This window comes from Diadema antillarum, unplaced genomic scaffold (genome assembly GCF_040938485.1).
Source record: "Diadema antillarum isolate AM-2024a unplaced genomic scaffold, OU_Dant_1.0 seq00001196_RagTag, whole genome shotgun sequence".
Classification (NCBI taxonomy): domain Eukaryota; kingdom Metazoa; phylum Echinodermata; class Echinoidea; order Diadematoida; family Diadematidae; genus Diadema; species Diadema antillarum.
The window spans coordinates 54,613-74,956 of record NW_027271991.1 but is presented as its reverse complement, the minus strand read 5'-3'; the positions used below and the strand labels follow the sequence as shown (position 1 = coordinate 74,956).

Genomic DNA, 20,344 nt, shown 5'->3' with positions numbered 1-20,344 from the left:
ACACATCAATTTGGAGTCTCCCGTTTGCTAGGGGTCTCAGGCAGGAGAATCTCCAGATCAGAAGGTGCTTTGGGTTGGAGTCCCTGTAAATACACTATGCCATAGAGTAAAATTGGTAATAATCAATCAAAGACATCTCAAACTTGAACATTCCACAAAAAATTACATCTTTAATCCTTGCTAGTAATGCAAATGTTGGTACATGTTTACCTGTCCTGTGTCCAATTACAGCTTGCAAGTATTACATGCAGTCAATGGAGAAATATACACATGTAGGCCTACTAGAGTCAAGCAAGGAGGATCTCTTCCCGCCTCCCTGATTCAAGTGCCTTACTACAATGTACAGGTACACTGCATAGTATACTTGATCCACTAATGAGTGTACAGAGTGCCAAACAAGTCATTTCCTGCCCTGTATTTAATTAGTTGAGGGGTTCGGTGATGTCACATTGCATAACAAGTGTACAGGTGTATGCAATAGTCTCCTTTTAATTGCACAGTTATCTGTCAAAACATTGTACATTCATTTGGAATGTTCAATGCACTACCGCTCAAATCCTTGATGGGGAAAATTGTCAAAGGGTGTGCAAAAAGATGAAAAGATATCATCACCACATAGATGGCAAGCAGAGGAGGGGCCATCTATTAAAGGAGACCTCTGAATGATTTTCAGACTTTTACATTTGAACAACTATGAAATTTGATTGTTCTGAGTATACAGAGTTTCAGAATTTATCATGACTGGGATGAGGAATAAGACAAAATCACAACATGAACAAGGATGATGACACGGCAGCTTCACCATAAAAATGCATGAGTGGGGGCTCAAGGAAGCAGGACAAATGATTAAAACAAGCATAAAATTTACACCTGGGTGAACTTGAAAAAGCAAGCAGTACTGTAATGGAATAACATTGCTTAAACAATGTACATTTCTGAAATATGTGAGCTTCCTACACTTGCTGTAAAATGTTATCATCCTTGTTTGGTGTAATTTGTTTCGGGGTTTTGGTTTTGGGGTGTTTTTTTTTCCCTGCTCAAGGATCATGACAAATTTCACAAATCTATTAATTGTCAATTAATGGACTACATGATGTAAAATTGTGAAAATAGTCTGGACTTTCCCTTTAAATCCAAAAGGGTTAGAATATTAGTCTAGTGAAGTCATCATCTTTATGCAGTCCATATAAAGACATGCAACATAACATTAAGTCAAGAAACCTAATTGCATTTAACTTTCCCAGGGACTGAGTGACTTTAAATCATAAACCCCGGAACATTCTCTCATTCATTCCTTAAAGGACAACAGTTGCCATCTTTTACACAAGCAAAGATGAGTTGAGAATGAAAATGTTTTGTTATCTTATAATGACCTAATGAACTTTGCAAAAAACTGTCTGAAATGTAATGCCTGCAATGCTGGAACTGCCCTCACACAACACATCCTGGCATGGTTGTTCATAATTTCAAGACATGAGTACAAGAACATTTTTCTGCCCAAGGGAAAAGAAGAAATTTGAAATTGATGAAGAGCCAATAGATGGTGTAATCTACATTTTCATGGTTGGTCTATTGTAATCATGCCATATTTTGTGATGAGCTAGTCCATCGATTGTGTAGCATTAACATTGCATTATACAATTGTATAGCATAAATGAGTCAAGCTAATGGGGCAATTGGTATCAAAATATGAATGGTGAGGGCATTGTTGTAGTTGTTGTAAGCACTAAATGCATAATACAATTGACACAGTGGCATAAAAATACAGCTAATATTGTAGAGCCTGAAATTCTTACATCTTACATTGCTTGTTTCTATCCCTAACTCACAATTTAAAACTATTTTGAAGCCCTAAAGTTGGGTTTTTGCATTTCATCTATAAAAAAAGTAAATAGTACCTAGATATCATTTTGAAACAAGATCTATCAAAACGTAAAATATACATTACATATATTTGCTTCAAATAGAATTCCGACATGTGTATGAATTCCCAATCAAAAGCAAAACAATAATCAATTTCAAGGAGGCACTACAAATGTATACTGTTCATAATCTTGCAGATTGTAGGCTGAGTTGCCTTTATACCCACCTGTCATTAGCCGTGCAGACTATTATTGATCCACAAGCAGGTTTCATTCCAAGAATTCATCCATCAAATGCACAACTTGCAGACATACCGGCATACAATTTACCCTTGCACAGCTTTTACACCTGATTGGTAAAGCAGTGTGTGTACACATTGTACGTACTGTGTGGGATGGTGTGAGCGGGTGTGAGTGTGTGTGTGTGTGTGTTTGCGTGTGTGTGCTTATTTTTGTGTACAATGGTACATTGTAGATGTGCAATGTGACACACCCAATGCCTGGGAAGATGAGGTACACATATGGATGGTCCATCAATATGAATCCGGTCAATAGGAACCCTACAGGTAGAACCCTAATAGCTAGACATTGATTTGCACTCACAGTACTCGGTGGAGCCAGAATTTTCAGATTGGAGACGACAGCCTCTTTCATGGCTTCATAGTGTACACAAGAACTTTTGCATGCATTGTAATTTTGTGAATCTTGGCTCCTTGCAAAATTTGCAAAAAAAAAAATCAAAGCACTTTTTAGTAAGTTGACTTTGATAAGTAGAGTATCCACAATTACGTGATATCTGTACTTATAAGAACAGGCAGAAAGTGACAGTGTGTAAAAAAGGACCACTGCCCCCCCCCCCCCCAAAAAAAAAATAAAAAAATAAAAAAATAAATAAATAAATAAATGAATAAATGAATGAATAAATAAAATAAAAACAAAAACATTAAAGTTCAAGGGAATTCTACAGTTTCATGTGCTTTTCCAGAAGACTGAGAAACCTTCAGAGTCATGTATGATGGTATTGACTACAAAACATTTAAATCTTTTCCCCACTTTATAAGGGGCATTCAGACTTCAGCAAGTGCCCCACACTTGTCTCACTTTTCTTCTCCAAAATAATCTGTAGTTCCTGGCAGGTGGGTTTCTCTCATTACCCTGCATCATACACAGATTAGATGAGAGAATGATTTCAAGGTAATCATGAATATCGTCGCTGGGGCGACAAGACCTTGTACAAATTGCCAAATGCTAACCTGTTGAGGACGAGTCCCAAGTGTACTCGGGTTTACAAGCATGTATGGGAAATGCTTGGCGTAGCAAAATCAAACTGTCCTCAACGGGTTAACTGGAGAAAAACAAAAAAACAAAAAAACATGGCAGCCAAAGCACTACAAATGTTGTATAGCAAATGGGATAGCCTTTCCTTTGACATGCCATGGTGGCTTTATTTTTTGGGTAAGACATCTAGGATTTGGACAGGACATCACTTAACTGATTATCTGACCATTAATCTGAAAAAGTCAATTTCACCAAAATTTGAGATACAAGGTCTTGTCACCCTAGCAAAGATATCTTTAATATTCTCTCTTTCTCTCTCAAATCCTAACTATCAAAATCTTTTTTTAAAAACAAGGCAATCGCCGAATTGTGTCTCGCCCATTCGCGTACAAGGAATTAATATTTTTTATAACTCCCACAAATTAATTGACCTGCTTATGACCTTTGACCTTGTGGTGACCTTCAACACCCTAAGGGACATTCACCATCCAAGTTTGGTCACAAACGGACAAAGGGATCAAAAGTAATGAGCCATAATCGAAACGCGCCATAAAAACTTAACATTGGGCCCTAAAAATTTGTTGACCCCTTTCTGTGACCTTTGACCTTGTGATGACCTTTAACTCCCCAAGGGACATCTACCGTCCAAGTTTGGTCACATACGGACATAGGGATCAAAAGTTATGAGCCACAATCAAAACGTGCCCTAAAAAATAACATTGGGCCCTAAAAGTTTGTTGACCCGTCTGTGACCTTTGACCTTGTGACGACCTTCACCTCCCCAAGGGACATCTTCCATCGAAGTTTGGTCACAAACGGACAAAGGGATCAAAAGTTATGAGCCATAAACGAAATGTGCCCTAAAAACTTAACATTGGGCCCTAAAAGTTCGTTGACCCCTGTCTGTAACCTTTGACCTTGTGGTTACCTTCAACTTCCCAAGAGACATCTACCATCACCCAAGTTTGATTGCCATTGTAGCAACATGTGCTGAGTTACGTGTGATAAGAGAGTCTTGCAAGTAAACTTAAACGTATGACCTCAAATGACCTTTGACCTTATCATGTGACCTCTTACGGCACCATAACATGAAGGTACCCCTAGTGCATCCATCACCCAAGTTTGATTGCCATTGTAGCAACATGTGTCGAGTTACATGTGATAAGAGAGTCTTGCAAGTAAACTTTAACGTTTGACCTCAAATGACCTTTGACCTTATCCTGTGACCTCCAACGGCACCATAACATGAAGGTACCCCCAGTGCATCTATGACCCAAGTTAGGTTGTAATCCAAGCAACTTATGTGAAGTTATTTGTCAAAAGAGAGTCTTGCAGGTAAACTTTAACATAGAAAAGAGAGTCTTGCACATACTCTTTAATTTATGACCTCAAATGACCTTTGACATCATCACATGACCTCTGACAACAACATAACATGAAGATACCCCTAGTGCTTCTATCACCCAAGTGTGGCTGCCATTGCTGTAACAGATGCCAAGTTATGCATCATAAGAGAGTCTTGCAGGTAAACTTTAACATTTGTGACGGACGACGGACGGACGACGGACGGACGACGGACGGACGACGGACGGACGACGGACGGACGACGGACGACGGACGGACGCCATTTGGATCCCTTAGGGCCTCACGCTCCTAATTCAACTCGCGCATTGCCTACCGGGAAGGCAGTACAAAGATGAGGTAATGTTATTTTTTACCAAAAAAATCATTAAAAATCAGTCAAGTGGAAAATTGCCACTGTTGGTAGTGTTTGACATTGCTTGAGGACAGGAGCTTCTGCAGGTTATGAAGAAGTTGAATGAATCAGGGTTTTTGTATTTTTAATAATTTTTTATTGATGTATGAGGTAATTTGCTATTTTTATCATTTTTGAGAGTGACTGGATGACTAGTCTCGTATGGAGGCTCTTAACTTTTTTTAGAGCTGGACAACATCCCAAAATATGTTGTTTGCTTGAAAGCAGAGAAAATTTCCCTTCATCTGCTTCAATTTAAAACAAGAGACCCGCGGGTCTAGCGCTCACCTGAGTATCGCAAGTTCACCTTTCACGCAGTCACTAATCTAAATTATTCACAGCTCTACCAAAATTTGACCAGGCATTCTCAAGTAGAAGATGAAAATGTACAATAAGGGCCCAATTTTTTTAAGATTCCTTAATTTGGGGGGATTGGGGCCCCCTGGGGCCCTCTGGGTGGGGCATGGTGCCCATTTTGATAAATTGAGATCCTGACCCCCTAGGGATGCTACCTGCCAAGTTTGACAAAAATCCATCATGAGGTTTTCAGGAAGAAGATGAAAATGTACAATTCAGGCCCCCATTTGGACCCTTCCAACCACCACCCCCCCCCCCCCCTACCCAAGAGGGGCACCCCTGGATCTCCTATGAACAAACTTGAAACTACAGTCATTAATGTACTCACTCATAGTATTATCTCAGCTCTATATATAACTTCTGATTCTAGAGAAGATTTATAAAGATTCCTTCATTAGGGGGATTTGGGACCCCTGGGGCCCCCTGGGTGGGGCATGGTGCCCATTTTAACAAATTGAGATCCTAACCCCCTAGGGATGCTACAATGTACCTGCCAAGTTTGGTGAAAATAGGTCATGGGGTTCTCAAGAAGAAGATAAAAATGTACAATTTAGGCCCCATTAGGACCCCTCCTCACCCCCTCCCCTGGGTCCCAAGGGGGGCACCCCTAATTCTGCCATGAACAAACTTGAAACTACAGTCATCAATGTACTAACTCATAGTATTAACTTAGCTCTATCACTTCTGGTTCTAGAGAAGAAGATTTTTGCAGATATTCCTTAATTTGGGGGGGTTTGGGCCCCCTGGGGGCCCCCTGGGTGGGGCATGGTGCCCATTTTCACAAATTGATTTCCTAACCCCCTAGGGATGCTACCTACCAAGTTTGGTGAAAATGGGTCATGGGGTTCTCAAGAAGACGATGAAAATGTACAATTTAGGCCCCATTAGAACCCTTCCCCACCCCCCTCCCCTGGGTCCCAAGGGGGGCACCCCTGATTCTGCCATGAACAAACTTGAAACTACAGTCATCAATGTACTAACTCATAGTATTAACTTAGCTCTATCACTTCTGGTTCTAGAGAAGATGATTTTTACAGATTCCTTAATTTTGGGGGGTTTGGGCCCCCCTGGGGGCCCCCTGGGTGGGGCATGGTGCCCATTTTAACAAATTGAGTTCCTAACCCCCTAGGGATGCTACCTGCCAAGTTTGATGAAAATCGGTCTTGGGGTTTTCAAGAAGAAGATGAAAATGTAAAAAGTTTACGCACGACGCACGACGGACGACGCACGACGGACGACGGACGACGGACGACGGACGACGCACGACGCACGACGCACGACGGACGCCGGACGAAGGGCGATCGCAATAGCTCACTTGAGCCTTTGGCTCAGGTGAGCTAAAAATTCCATGATTCGATTGATTTTTCATGATTCATGGAATATGCTGCATTTAACACAGGTTTATATGGGAGCCCGGAAAAGGAGCGTGAGGCCTATACTGTGAGACTGGCAGGCAGTGGGCATGAGAGTCGTCTGCTAGAATGCGATGTTCTCGCCAGCAAACGGCATGCAGAGTGTACGGGAAGGTTCCCGGGGTTACTGCCATGGTACCTGCTAGCTTAACTTCGGAAATATTCTTTAAGGGGTAAGTCAGGCCACTAGTAAACAAGTGTAGTCCTATTTCTAAGGTAGCCCTTGCCCTCAACTCTTACCATAGAACTAAAGTTGAATCCATTGCCGACCCAAAGTTAGATTTCAGCCCCAAATCAGATTCTAACCCCAAATTTAACCCTAACATTAGCTTTTAAAACCCTTACCCTAACCCTAACCCAAACCCAAACCCTAACCCAACTCTAATCATAGCCCTAAAGTTGAATCCATTGCCGACCCAAAGTTAGATTTCAGCCCCAAATCAGATTCTAACCCCAAATTTAACCCTAGCTGTTAAAACCCTAACCCTAAAACCCTATTAACCCTAACCCTGTACTAACCCTAAAACCCTAACCTAACCCTAACTAACCCTAACCCTAACTAACCCTAACTAGCCCTAACTAGCCCTAACTAGCCCTAACCCAAACCCTAACCCTAACCTAACCCTAACCCTATAATCCAAACCATAGCCCTAAATGCCAACCCAAAGTAAGATTTCAGCCCAAAATCAGATTCTAACCCCAAATTTAACCCTAGCTGCCTAGTAATATGAACAAGGCTCAAATTTAACCCAGTCTAAGCTAGTGTAGAACTCTAGTCTAAAGTTAGACCGAGTAACTTACGCCCTAGCCCTCACCCTGCCTAGCTTCCCCTCATCCTAACTGTGGGCCTATATCCTTAAGTTTACTTGTACACCTCAAAACTAGCACCCAGTGACAGTGTAACTGTATTATTTTCACTTTTACTGTGAAAATGGAGAGCTATGTGTGTAAAAACTGTGATGGACGTGCTTGGTCAAATGCAGACCGTGGTTTTTTGTGTTGGAAGTTTCCTTGCTGTACGAATTCATGTTCACGCACCAGCCTTGTGCCATTTATTCACCACTCATGGTCTACACATTCACTCCATTGCATTTCATTCTAACAACGAACTCAGCATGATTCTCTCAGAAAAATGTAGCAGGACTATCAGTTTTCAAAGTATCATAGTCATTTACTGACATTTAATGAATAATATATCTGTGTTGCAGGCTGTCATACACAATATTCTGGTCCTGGATCTGAGGGAGCCAGCAGGTTTGTTCATGAACGTTTTTATACAACAGTGTTTGTTTGTTTGTTTGTTTCTTTGTTTGTTTGTTTGTTTCTTTGTTTCTTTCTTTCTTTGTTGTTGTATTTTGAGGGGGGGGGGGGTGTTTTATGGCGACAAGCAAGAAGATTTGGATATGAATGCGGAAGAGTGGAGCAAACATTATTCCAAACAGTTAGAAATTAAGATGGACAAGAATGCGGGTGATGATCCAGTGGTATGCTGGCTTTTTACAGGCCGAGTCAATAAGGCTGTGACCATGTAAATGTGTTGGAATAATAATACTGGAGAACAGTGAATAAAGAACACTTGCATTCTGACTCCAGATCCAAGCAGTCAAGCATCTAACTAACCCCACAAAACATAAAATGTATAAACCTGTACTCATGCTCTCTGTTGTTGCCCTTATGTAGGGCCATTCTGTAGGCATGTCCTGGAACCCCCCCCCCCCCCCCCCCCCGCATTTCCCATCCTATCTTATTCTATCCTTCATATTCTAACCTCTGTGAACTCTAATCCCTCCCTTATATCGAGTTTTACAGTGATATGTATTTTAAAAGTACATCATAGTATATTTATGGCCTGGTGGTGGGCTCAAATGCTCCATGGAACAGTGAAATTGAACTTGCCTTTCTTGCTCATTGAACTTAAATATTTACCTTGATATAATATGAATAATTATTTTGATATTTTGGGAGGTTTTCAGGGTATCCAGCATTTAAACCTTCAAATTGGACTGAATGAATGTCATTGAATTATTGTCTATTTGGGCCCTACATCCAATTTCACCGAACCCAAGGTATAATGCCAGCAAGGGTGCATTGATTGGATTTCAGTACATGGTGCATTGTAGCTTGATGGGGTCCACTCTGCTGAAAACAAGCATGAAATGTAGAAAGTTTTATATCGTTGTAGTCGGAATTAATATCTCTACAAGATGAAAGCGTTCAAAAGGTGTTTGGAAGCACTTGACTGCTCTATAGGCCTCACGCTCCTAATTCAACTCGCGCATTGCCTACCGGGAAGGCAGTACAAAGATGAGGTAATGTTATTTTTTACCCAAAAAATCATTAAAAATCAGTCAAGTGGAAAATTGCCACTGTTGGTAGTGTTTGACATTGCTTGAGGACAGGAGCTTCTGCAGGTTATGAAGAAGTTGAATGAATCAGGGTTTTTGTATTTTTAATAATTTTTTATTGATGTATGAGGTAATTTGCTATTTTTATCATTTTTGAGAGTGACTGGATGACTAGTCTCGTATGGAGGCTCCTAACTTTTTTTAGAGCTGGACAACATCCCAAAATATGTTGTTTGCTTGAAAGCAGAGAAAATTTCCCTTCATCTGCTTCAATTTAAAAAAATTCCATGATTCGATTGATTTTTCATGATTCATGGAATATGCTGCATTTAACACAGGTTTATATGGGAGCCCGGAAAAGGAGCGTGAGGCCTTAGTCTCGCCTTCACCTCCGGTGGGCGAGACAAAAAAAAAAAAATGGATCCTTTGTGGGAAAAAAATAAATAAACATGGAGGTCTACTCTACTATTCCAGAGTTGTACAATTTTAATAGCAAAAATGACTCTGTAAAAGGGAAGGGTTTGAGTTGTGGTAAACATCATTACCAAGAGATAATTTTATAACCATTACAACATTGTTCATTTACACAAACGTTGTACATTGTATGTATTTGATAAGACAAACGAAAGCACTTCGAAGGAATGACATCATGGCCGGCTGAACCGTGGGGGCCGTGGGGGCTCGGGCCCCCACTATTTTTCTTTTTGTGCACCATACAAAGGAATACATAAGGTGTCATCACTTTGGGCCCCCACACTTTTTTTAACCAGGAAGTATGTAAGTGGCACTAAATATTTCCACTGAAGACCCTTTTTTTCTTTGCTTGTCAGCTGAAAAACCCTGGAAATGGAAGGGGAGAGATGAGCTGAGGACCTTTTTTTTTTTTAGGTGATCCGAGTATCCTCTCGGATCACCTTCTGTATCTGTACGGATTCTTTCTTCTTCTTTCTTTATTTCTCCCCAAAAGTTGTGCAGAGGTTAGCTCAGAAAGTGTTATGCCTATCAAGTTCAAACTTATACCATGTATGTATCGTGTCACAAAGACGGCAATCGAACTAAAATCAAAGTGATCAGTCGACCGTGACGTCACTATGACGTCATTATATGAAAACACATTCTCAATTATATCTCATTAATGGAATGGAGTTTTTCAATGAAATTTACGTCACATATATTTCAAGTCAAACGCATTCTACTCATATTCTAAAAAATTCATCTATACCTTAAAACGTGCGCGTACGCGCGCGTTGAAATATTTGTATGCTCAAATCGAGCTCAAAATTTTTTTGCACACGTTTCAGAACATTTGGAGCATTTTTTGAAAAATTGAAAAAATCGGACGGACGCGTACGCGCGCGCGCATATACGCACGCACAGCTCATATGCAATAAAAATTTCCAATTTCTTCACACGGATCAGATGTCTCAAATGTCAAGGTATATTTCTACCAAGTTTCAAGTCAATCTGACTCAATATGACGTCATACGGGCCAATCAAAGTTGAAATTCCGCGTGCGCGTCAATGGCGATATACAGTGCAACTATGCCAAAAAACCGATGATTTTAAATCTGATTTTACTCGTCAGGATGAACGGTGACCCCCCATTTTCTTTACATATTTTGAAAGCTGATGAGTTGTACATGTCATTTCATGGGCTGGCTCTGCTGACAAAATGATTAAAAGATATCAAATTTCTTAATAAAGTAAAAAAAGTACATTTTCAAAATGACGTCATCAAATTTCAAATTCACTCGAGCGTATCTCACTTAAATTTCGCCAATTTGCACCCAGATTTCAGTATGTTGTAGCTTATGAAATGTTCTTTCATTAATGTAAAAACAACATTTTGATTGGATAACGTCATCACCTCGTAAAAATGTATTGAAAGTATCCTTGTAAAATTTGACCAGTTTACGTGTTATCTCTATGGGAGAGCAGTTTTTCTGGCAGTGAAAATTGACATGACTATTTTTTTCGAGCACTAGCTCACTTATGCTTAGGTGAATTTTTCCAAGATTTTAGTATGTTGTAGCTGAGACTTTGGGCTATCGTAAGTGTGCCCTCCATTTTTTCGTACGACGTCGGCATCACGTCGAAAAACTTGGTTGAAAAATGGCACTTGGCTTCGATGCAACGTCATTTTGCTTAATACACAGGGCCTATGGAGCATGAAATAGGTCATAGCATAGCGCATCCGACTAGTAATCCTAAGGTCCCTGGTTCGAGGCTCACCCCTGCCAATATTTTTTTAAATTTTTTAAACACTTTTTTCTTCTTTTTCTTTAATTAGTCTTAATCTCCTTTCCTAACTTTACCTTTTTCTGATTTTTTCATGCTTCTCCTTCAAATTTCTTTAAGATTAACATAATTTTTTCTTTATTTTTCTTTCTTTCTACTACTTTCTGTGCAATAGATGAACAACAACAATGGTTATTAATCCCATATTTTGCACATGTTTTGTTCATGTCACGTACATTATTTCATAAGATAACAATTACTTGATCGGACACCATCTAGGGTATGTAAATTAGGGTCAAAGGTCATAAATGTTTCATCCTGTATCTTGGTGAATACATGTCCTATCTCTCCCATATTTTGCACACGCAAAGACCATGTTACAAGAATCATTTCACAAAATAACCACTTTTTGCTCAGATGCCATTTTGTCTGTGCAAATTGGGGTCAAAGGTCATATGTACTTCTTTCTTTATCTTCGTTATGACGTGTTATCTCTATGGGAGGGAATTTTTTTAATGTGACAATTAACATGATTGTCTTTATCGAGCACTAGCTCACTTACCCATCAGTGAATTTCTCCCAGATTTTATTATGTTGTAGCTGAGACGTTACGCTATCGAGAGTGTGCCTTCGTTTTTTCATACAATGTCGGAATCATGTTAAAAACTTGGTTGAAATTAAAGCTTATCTTCGATGTATTGAGATATTTCTTTCTTTGTGCAACTTTCTTTGCAATAACTCAAGAAAAACAGCCCCTACCACCTCCATGTTTTGCACCTGTTTAGTTCATGTCACGTACCTTATTTCATAATATTACAACTACTTGATTGGACACCATCTTGGGTATGTAAAATAGGGTCAAAGGTCATAAATGTTTCATCTTGTGTCTTGGGGAATACATGTCCTATCTTTCCCATATTTTGCACACGCAAAGACCACATTGTGAGAATCATTTCACAAAATAACCACTTTTCCCTCAGATGCCATCTTGGGAGTGTAAAGGTGGGTCAAAGGTCATATGTATTTGTTGCTGTATCTTCGTTATCTAGTGTATACAGAATTAGTACCAAAGATGGCAGACATGACTCCCTTTTCTAAATGAGAATCCAAACATGACACGGCCAATGTCTCTAAACACAGATGAAACATGTATGGTCTTGCCTATTGCGATCATGATTCGAATCATTGATTAAAAAAAAATCGGATCACCTTAATTTGTCAGTAATGACAAATTACAATCTCTAGTTTTTTTTTTTGCTTGTCAGCTGAAGAAACCCGGAAATGAAAGTGGAGAGATGAGTTGAGGACCTTTTTTGCTTGTAAGCTCATAAAACCCGTAAGTGGGCCCTCACACTTTTGAAAACGCACCGCCTGCCCTGGACATATCAACATCTTTTCTAATTTTCAATCATGTGAGTGGCTTATTGAATTAATCTCTGCATGTATTGTACAAATTATATTGTGATGGTTCAAAACATCGGCTCTTATCCAGTGGGTGAAACTACTGCACAGAGGATTCATATCTCAATAGTGAAACTGGTTACTTTTGTTTAATTCACTTATCTATTCAGAATTTATAAATAATTAATTTCCTGAGAACTGTGCGTTGTAACATATTTGTTAATGTTATAGTACTTTAAAGGACAAGTTCACCTTCATAGACATGTGGGTTGAGTGAATGCAGCAATATAGTAGAACACATCAGTGAGAGTTTGAACAAAATCAGACAATCCGTTGATAAGTTATGAATTTTTGAAGTTTCTGCTCAGTCACGACTGGATGAAAAGACTACTATAGCTTGTGATGTCACATGAGTACAACGATATAAAGAAAGAATAAAGAAAGTTCAACATATTTCCATTCTTCTCGCATAACAAAAGAACACTCGACTTCTCTCTTTCAGAAGGCAGGGGAAATAATATTACCCTTAGCATACATGTACGTCAGTAGCAAGTCGAAGAAATGTGCACTTTATTCAAAAAGTAAAGTTTTGTGAAATTCTTTTTTTATTTTCCTTATATAGTTGTACGCATGTGACATCATACACTGTAGTAGTCTTCTCTTCCAGCAGTGACTGCGCAGATACTTAAAATATTAGTAACTTTTGAACGGATTGTCCAATTTTCCTCAAACTTTCACTGATGTGTTCTACTAATATTGCTGTGTTCTCTCAATCCTTATGTATCATGAAGGTGGACTTGTCCTTTAACTTGTACAGTCTATATTACTGCATATCTGTGAACAAGAAAAAAAAAAGACAAAACACAAAGTTATTGCTCAAATAAATCCAGGGGTTGCAAGAATATTTTCAATAAGTAAAAGTTCAATTCATGGATTCAGGACTATCAAAACCTGAATGCATCTGCTGCCTTGCAAAACTGCATTTTGATACATGTACAAATTCAAACACAACCCAGAGCATTTCCTAGGGAGTCTTATCTGTTATAATTTATACAATACACCCGGTATCCCTTTAATAAAGACAGAGCATCTTATGTGCAGCAATGCTGCATGAAATACCAGTTTCCACCTCAGTCTGGTCAGTTTATTGTCACATCATAAACACAACAGTTGACTTTAGCTGCAGTAACAGTACAGGTAAACATCGCAGAGATTCAAATCGCTCAAAGCCATAAAAAGCGTCACCCTTTGTGCACATCTACTCTTGTATGGAATTAAATCAAAGAGTCCCGAGTATTATGTAATACATGAATCCAAAATCTTGGGGTCCCATTGTACAGTTTGCACGCATGACTGGGACACTTTTCAGTCTTTACTATAGGTTCTCCTAATGAGATCAGAGATGCAAGCAATTATGTTGTTACATAGATCTGCAATATCACAGAATCGTATCATAGAAATCACCTCCCCCTCCCCCATTAAAAAAAGAAATGAAGAACAAAACAAGCATGTCTTGCATATTTAATTGTAATGAAGAAGGAACTACACTCCAAAAAGAATGGTTTAGAAAAATTCAATTATTCATTTTACTCCACACTGAAATGATTCTACATAGACAGTCACAAAAAAAAAAAATAATTCAGCATAAGAAAAACAAAACAAAATAAATCATACAGTGTAACACCACAACAAAGCAGAAACTGAAAAAATTGGCCTAGATTGTGACATAACAAACAGGGCTGCTAGTGGTGCAGGGATTCAGGGAAAGGTAAACTACATCAGATTGATTTTTTATGAGAGCACGGTGACTTCCACACAGTTGGCTCCCTAGTTTTTATTGTCACCTACGAGAAAACATGTTTGTAACACCCTTACCTTACTTATCTCTCTACACTGGCTACCCATTCATTATCGAATCATGTTCAAGTTACTGCTATTTTTTTTTCATTCACTACATAGAACTGCTCCTCACTACGACTGTAGCTTGATTACCCCTTACAATCCTTCTAGGCGCCTTTCATACATGTAGGTCTTCAAACTCATCTCTACTTGCTGTGTACCACAAACTCATAATTCTTGGGATGATCGATCATTTCTGTATGCTGGCCCACTCCTATGGAATAGACTCCCACAAAACATTCATAATGAGTATAGAGCTCACTCAAAACCTGGTTATTTAGACAAGCTTTTTTGCGAACATTTCCTTTATTGCTTTTCTCATACCTCTTTCTCACTGCTTTCTGCCTCTCTCTTTCTCGCGCCATGAGCATCTATTCATGATGGATACCGGCGCATTACAAGTGTTCATATTATTATGATGCCCCCTCTTCTGAAAGATTTTAAAAGACTGTCTTTATAGTACAAATATATGTAGGGCCATTGATGTACATGTACATGTACATGTACCAGGGACATTTCAATGAAGCTCATTGATCTTGACTATACAGAGGACTTACCTTTAAGAAACTGTGCAAGTGAAGGGGCATTTTCAAAGTTATTACTCTGCATTTTACCATTACAAGTACAATCATCATTAGACATGCTGTATGTAAATTTATGGCCACAAAATTACATTTTTGCTTGATTTTGGTGGCCTTTGACTGTAAACTGTGACCCCTGTACTTTCAGGCCATTAATTTTTGACTCATTCTATCCTCACCATGGACACTCGTAGCATATCGATATACACTCAGCAAAAAAAGAAAGTAAACACTTTTTCGAGTTCATATCTTTCATAGAAGGTTTTGATGAAAATCAATGTATCATATACCATATTAAAGGTAATTTAATTGGCTATCAAGTTAGCAGCTTAAATCAAAACAAAACTTTACGCATGAGTGAACATATTCATTTTTGCCCACCAAGGCACAAAAGTAAAAATTGCAAAATTTGACAAGTTGTCTTTCATTTGGCAATGTCCTTCAAGATAACAATGACAACAAAAAGCCAGTTTAACACAATGAGAGACATGAATGAAATAGCAAAAACAAGGTTTTGTTCTCTTTATCTCTTTGTAACATCAAACAAAAACAAAATGGGAAACTAAAGGGGGAAAATAAGAATTTTCTGTCAGCTTAAACTTCAAACGACATAGGGAATACTGGCATAGAGATGATTAAATAAACAGAATTTCTTTATTTTATTCTTCTCTATTTAGTAATTTAAGGATTCATGAGATAAATTCAAGAACCAAATATTATCTACAAGTTTTCCAATTTCAAAAAAAATTGAAATTTCTACCATTTTTGTTAATATTGCTTCTTCTCTTTATTTCATTTGAATTGGGGTTTGACCAAAGATTCTTCATTTTTCTCCCTTCGTTTTGGCCTTTATTGATATTTTGGGCTTCAAAGATATCATAGAGATCAAAGGTTTGTTTTATCAACTTAAGTAATGTATCTAATTGTGTTAAATATGTCTTTTGTTCTCTAATATTGTTCCACGGAAGAGCACTTGCACATGAATGACAACTTGTTCATTTTTGCAATTTTTGCTTTTGTGCCTTGGAAGAGAAAAACAAAGGTGTTCACTCATGCGTAAAGTTTCTCTTTTTATTGACCTACTAGGCTGATAGCCAATTAAATTACCTTCTATATGGTATATAATACATTAACTTCAACCTTAATATTCTATGAGAAATATAAACTTGAAAAAGTGTTTACTTTCTTTTTTTGCTGAGTGCAAGACTTTCAAAAGAATATTATTTTACACCAAAGTAACCACTGACCCTGACCTTTGATCTACCATCAGTTTGGGATCATCAAAAAGTGTATGACTTTTTACCTTCACCTTCTAGCACTATCACTCCATGGAAATATTTGCCTGATTTTATAGTTCTACGCTTTCTACAAAAACATGGGGTACCACTAGACATCCTTCAAGATGAAACCCATTATCTCTGACCTGTACCCTAGCAAGATTTGCCTAAAATGTAGTCATCTGCATTTCATGTTGCCTACCTGGACCAGGTAACAATATACTGTGCAGTTTGTTTAAAGTTTGTTTGTCTGTTTGTTTGTTTTTTTTTAATCTTAATACAAGATGTGAGATAGTGAGCAACAAAACACAAAACAAAACAAAACAAAACAATTAAAGCTTCCAGCTTCATCTCGGGTAAAGGCACAAAAATATATGAAACAAAATGCAAGGCCTTTCTTAGAACAAAAAAAAAAAAAATATGAGAATGGGTCCACTTGCAATATAACAAAAGAACCTTGAAGTGACGAACAACAACTGTACTTCACTGCCTAGGCTAGACTATCTGTTTAATAGCAGGTTGAATTGTATAGTTTATCCAAAAGAACCAATGAATTTCACAGTACTAAATACACACTAGAAAATCAGTATGATTGAGGTGACATTAAAACTGGGTCTGAAAGAGGCATGTTAGATTTTCAGAAGTTATGGAATTTTGCAGTTAAACAATCTGTAAATAAGAAAAACAAATATTGGTCGAGAGAAGTGCAAATAATTTCATAAATGAAAGAAATTTCTGCCACACTGTAGTATAAGCAGCTCTTTGTTATTGTTGTTGCTTTGTTTGTTCCTCTGCTTGTTGTACTCCTGGCCTGGAGTGCCTGCATACAGTCAGCAGACTTAAACTACAGTTGAACCTCTATTATCCGGCCTCCCTTTATCCGGATCTCTCTATTATCCGGACGCAATCTCGCCGTGATTTTTTTTTTTAATGATTACGGGAAGAAAGGGGGATTCCCAACTCCTTGAGAACTCCTACCCAAACACACATGAATTACATATTACTTCCAATATGATTAACATACATTGCATCAAATTTCCTTCCAAATTGCTTACCTTCAGACATTTCAACATCCCGAAACATCCCCAAATGTAACAATGAAAAGGTTGCAGTATACACATGGGTACTACATGTGGTACTACAATGGGCTACATCAGTACACGTTTATATGTATGTATAAAGCATTGAGTCTCCCATATCCGGCCACATCCCTTATCCGGATGAGCCCCGGTCCCGACTTGTCCGGATACGAGAGGTTCAACTGTATTATTATAAGGAACAGTTACAAATAATAAGAGGTTGATTAATTCAACACCTGTCCTGGATCATTGTTCACTGGAGAAAGGTGTGGGCTCAATGCCCAATGTCAGTGGCGTATCCAGAGGGGGTGCATGCCCCCCGGCCCGGCCCATCCCCTGCCCCTTGTTTCTTGTTAAAACAAAAGAAATAAAAAGAAAAAATGGCGGCATGTGCACCCCTTTAATTTTGTAAAGGCGCCTTCCCTTTACATCCCCCTCCTGGGGCCTGTTGCATAAAAAGTTACAATTATGGTAACTTTGCCATCCAGTGGCAACTTCCATGGATTTCTTGATTTTGATTGGCTGTAGTGTTGAGTATTGTTACCATGGCATGGGTGGTAGTTACCATGGCACCGCATGGGCATGGCATCTGGCATTGGATGGCAAAGTTACAATTTTAACTTTATATAATATATATCAGTTCGGGAAACCCACTCACAAGGGGGGCCCCTCCTTATAAGTAACCCGTCCCCCTTATAAGTAACCCCGTCCCCCTTATAAGTAACCCCCGGGGCACCCCTTATAAGGAGTCTCCACGCTTTTTTGCAATGCAACGCGAAAATGAAAGGACTGCGGCAATTCGCTTGATTATGTCCATAAAGCTTCACAAGTTTCCTAGTTACTCACGAAATTTGAGCAAAATCGGTTTGAGGCATCATATCTAAAATCATGGATTTAAATGCGTGTCAAACGACCCATGCGAATGCTGAAATGCGAGCGATTACTGGCGTCAGTGTCGCCAGGCGCGGCGGCGCGGCAATGCTTGAGTGCAGACGTGGCGACTGAGTACGGTACTCAGTCGCGTTGCATTGCAAAAAAGCGTGGAGACTCCTTATAAGGGGTGCCCCGGGGGTTACTTATAAGGGGGACGGGGTTACTTATAAGGGGGACGGGTTACTTATAAGGAGGGGCCCCCCTTGTGAGTGGGTTTCCCGAACTGATATGCAACGGGCCCCTGGATCTGCCCCTGGAGAGTGTAGGCTGTAGTGTAGGAGAATCTGATACTTTAGTAGCGCATGCACTGCTCGATTAAGGTAAAATGTCGCATCGATAATAATAGGGCCGTAAAGTGCACAATTGCCGTCTCTCCGACTTAAATCAACAACAACAAAGAAGTGGGTACTCTACCCGTCTTTACATTAAAATTTTTACATGTCTGAGCCATTTAGCCTACATACTTTCATATAGGTGGGACTATTATTACGGTTCGATACACCTGCGGATTTTATTTAACGCCCATTAATCATCTATCCAGCGTTGTCACTGGCGATGAAATGAACACGATACGCAAACTTACAGCGACAACCATCATTGAATATGGTGAGACTTACCTGTCTTATTTCGTAAGATGACCTGTCAGTCGGTCGAATGCAAAGAATCTCTTCAGCAGAACATCTCCACCTAGTTTGACTCATCGGGCAGGAATTGTGATACCTTCGTTGTCGATGAATGACACACACACACATCATTCTATCGGACGCTGATTCAATGATCGATGAGCTGCAGCCGTGGCTGCAGCATGCAAGTGCATCATGCAGCTCAGTGCATCTGTTCGACTGCAAGTCAGCAGAGGGCGCCCTTGAAGAAAATGGTAAGACGCGATTGACCCACATTCACTCTGGAACTACGTTTTGGTCCTGCGACAAAAAAAAAAAGATAATTAATGTAAATAATTAATTAAATAAATAAATAAATACATAAATAAATAAATAAATAAAGAAATAAAGAAAGAAAGAAAGAAAGAAAGAAAGAAAGAAACAAACAAACAAACAAACAAACAAACAAATAAATAAATAAATGAATAAATAAATAGATGAATAAATGAATGAATGAATGAATAAATAAAATATGAATAAATACCTGGTAAACAAATAAAAATGATACAAAAGCTCCTACGAAAATTCTGCAAGCTAAGTCATAGACATAACTTCTACTCACACACATAACCCTAAAATCCACCGCAATCCTAACCCTTTACACGTTCTATAACCCTAAGTCCTTAGAGAAGAATAAGACCGGAGCAATTGCCGCAGGAGAAAAAAAAAATCATGTGTCACCTTGAACTATGAATACAATAACAATATCATTGGTCCTACCTGGGCCCTGTTGCATAATAACTGAAATCAAACACAAGTCAGAAAATCAAAGTAACAGAAGTCTGTGAACACTCAATTCTCAGGCCCTTTGCCATGGTTTTTCAATAGGAGTGCATAGGTCAAGAAAAGGGGGTATACCATGAGCTTAGAGGGCCTTTCTCTTTGGTGTTGACTGGAGAAGACGTCGCAGCCGCAGCGACTACCGCAAACTCGTGTGGTAAGGAGATCAGTCACCGCGACTCGGCTGCAAGAAGGCGACTCCAGGGTGACTTCGGAGACGTCTGCAAACAAGATGGTAATTTTCTTGGTCCTCAAGTGGCAGAAACGTCTCCGCGATGTCTCCGCACCGTGTCTGGTCGCCAATGGGTCACTCTCCTAAAAGTCGCAGAGCCGTCTTGGTGACCTCCAGACAAAATACATGTAATATTAGTCTCCGCAACTTGGCCGCACCGCGAAGACGTCGCGGAGACGTCTCCGAGATCATACTGGAGACTGGAAAAATATCTCCGAAAAATCGAGCATGTTCGATTCTCGCGCGACTGCC

At 39.2% G+C, this 20,344-nt stretch overlaps 1 protein-coding gene across 2 annotated transcripts in view; it reads right to left on the bottom strand.

The window, feature by feature from the left end:
• The window catches only part of LOC139744608 (XK-related protein 6-like), a 28,957-nt gene extending 9,788 nt beyond the window's left edge, over positions 1–19,169 (bottom strand). Inside the window, exon 1 of one of the 2 annotated variants that reach the window (XM_071655038.1) lies at positions 19,036–19,169. The gene's annotated coding sequence lies outside the window, so the exon portion shown is untranslated. The remainder of the gene's footprint in view (positions 1–19,035) is intronic. The other variant, XM_071655039.1, reaches the window with a different exon arrangement.
• Positions 19,170–20,344: the final 1,175 nt, after the last annotated feature.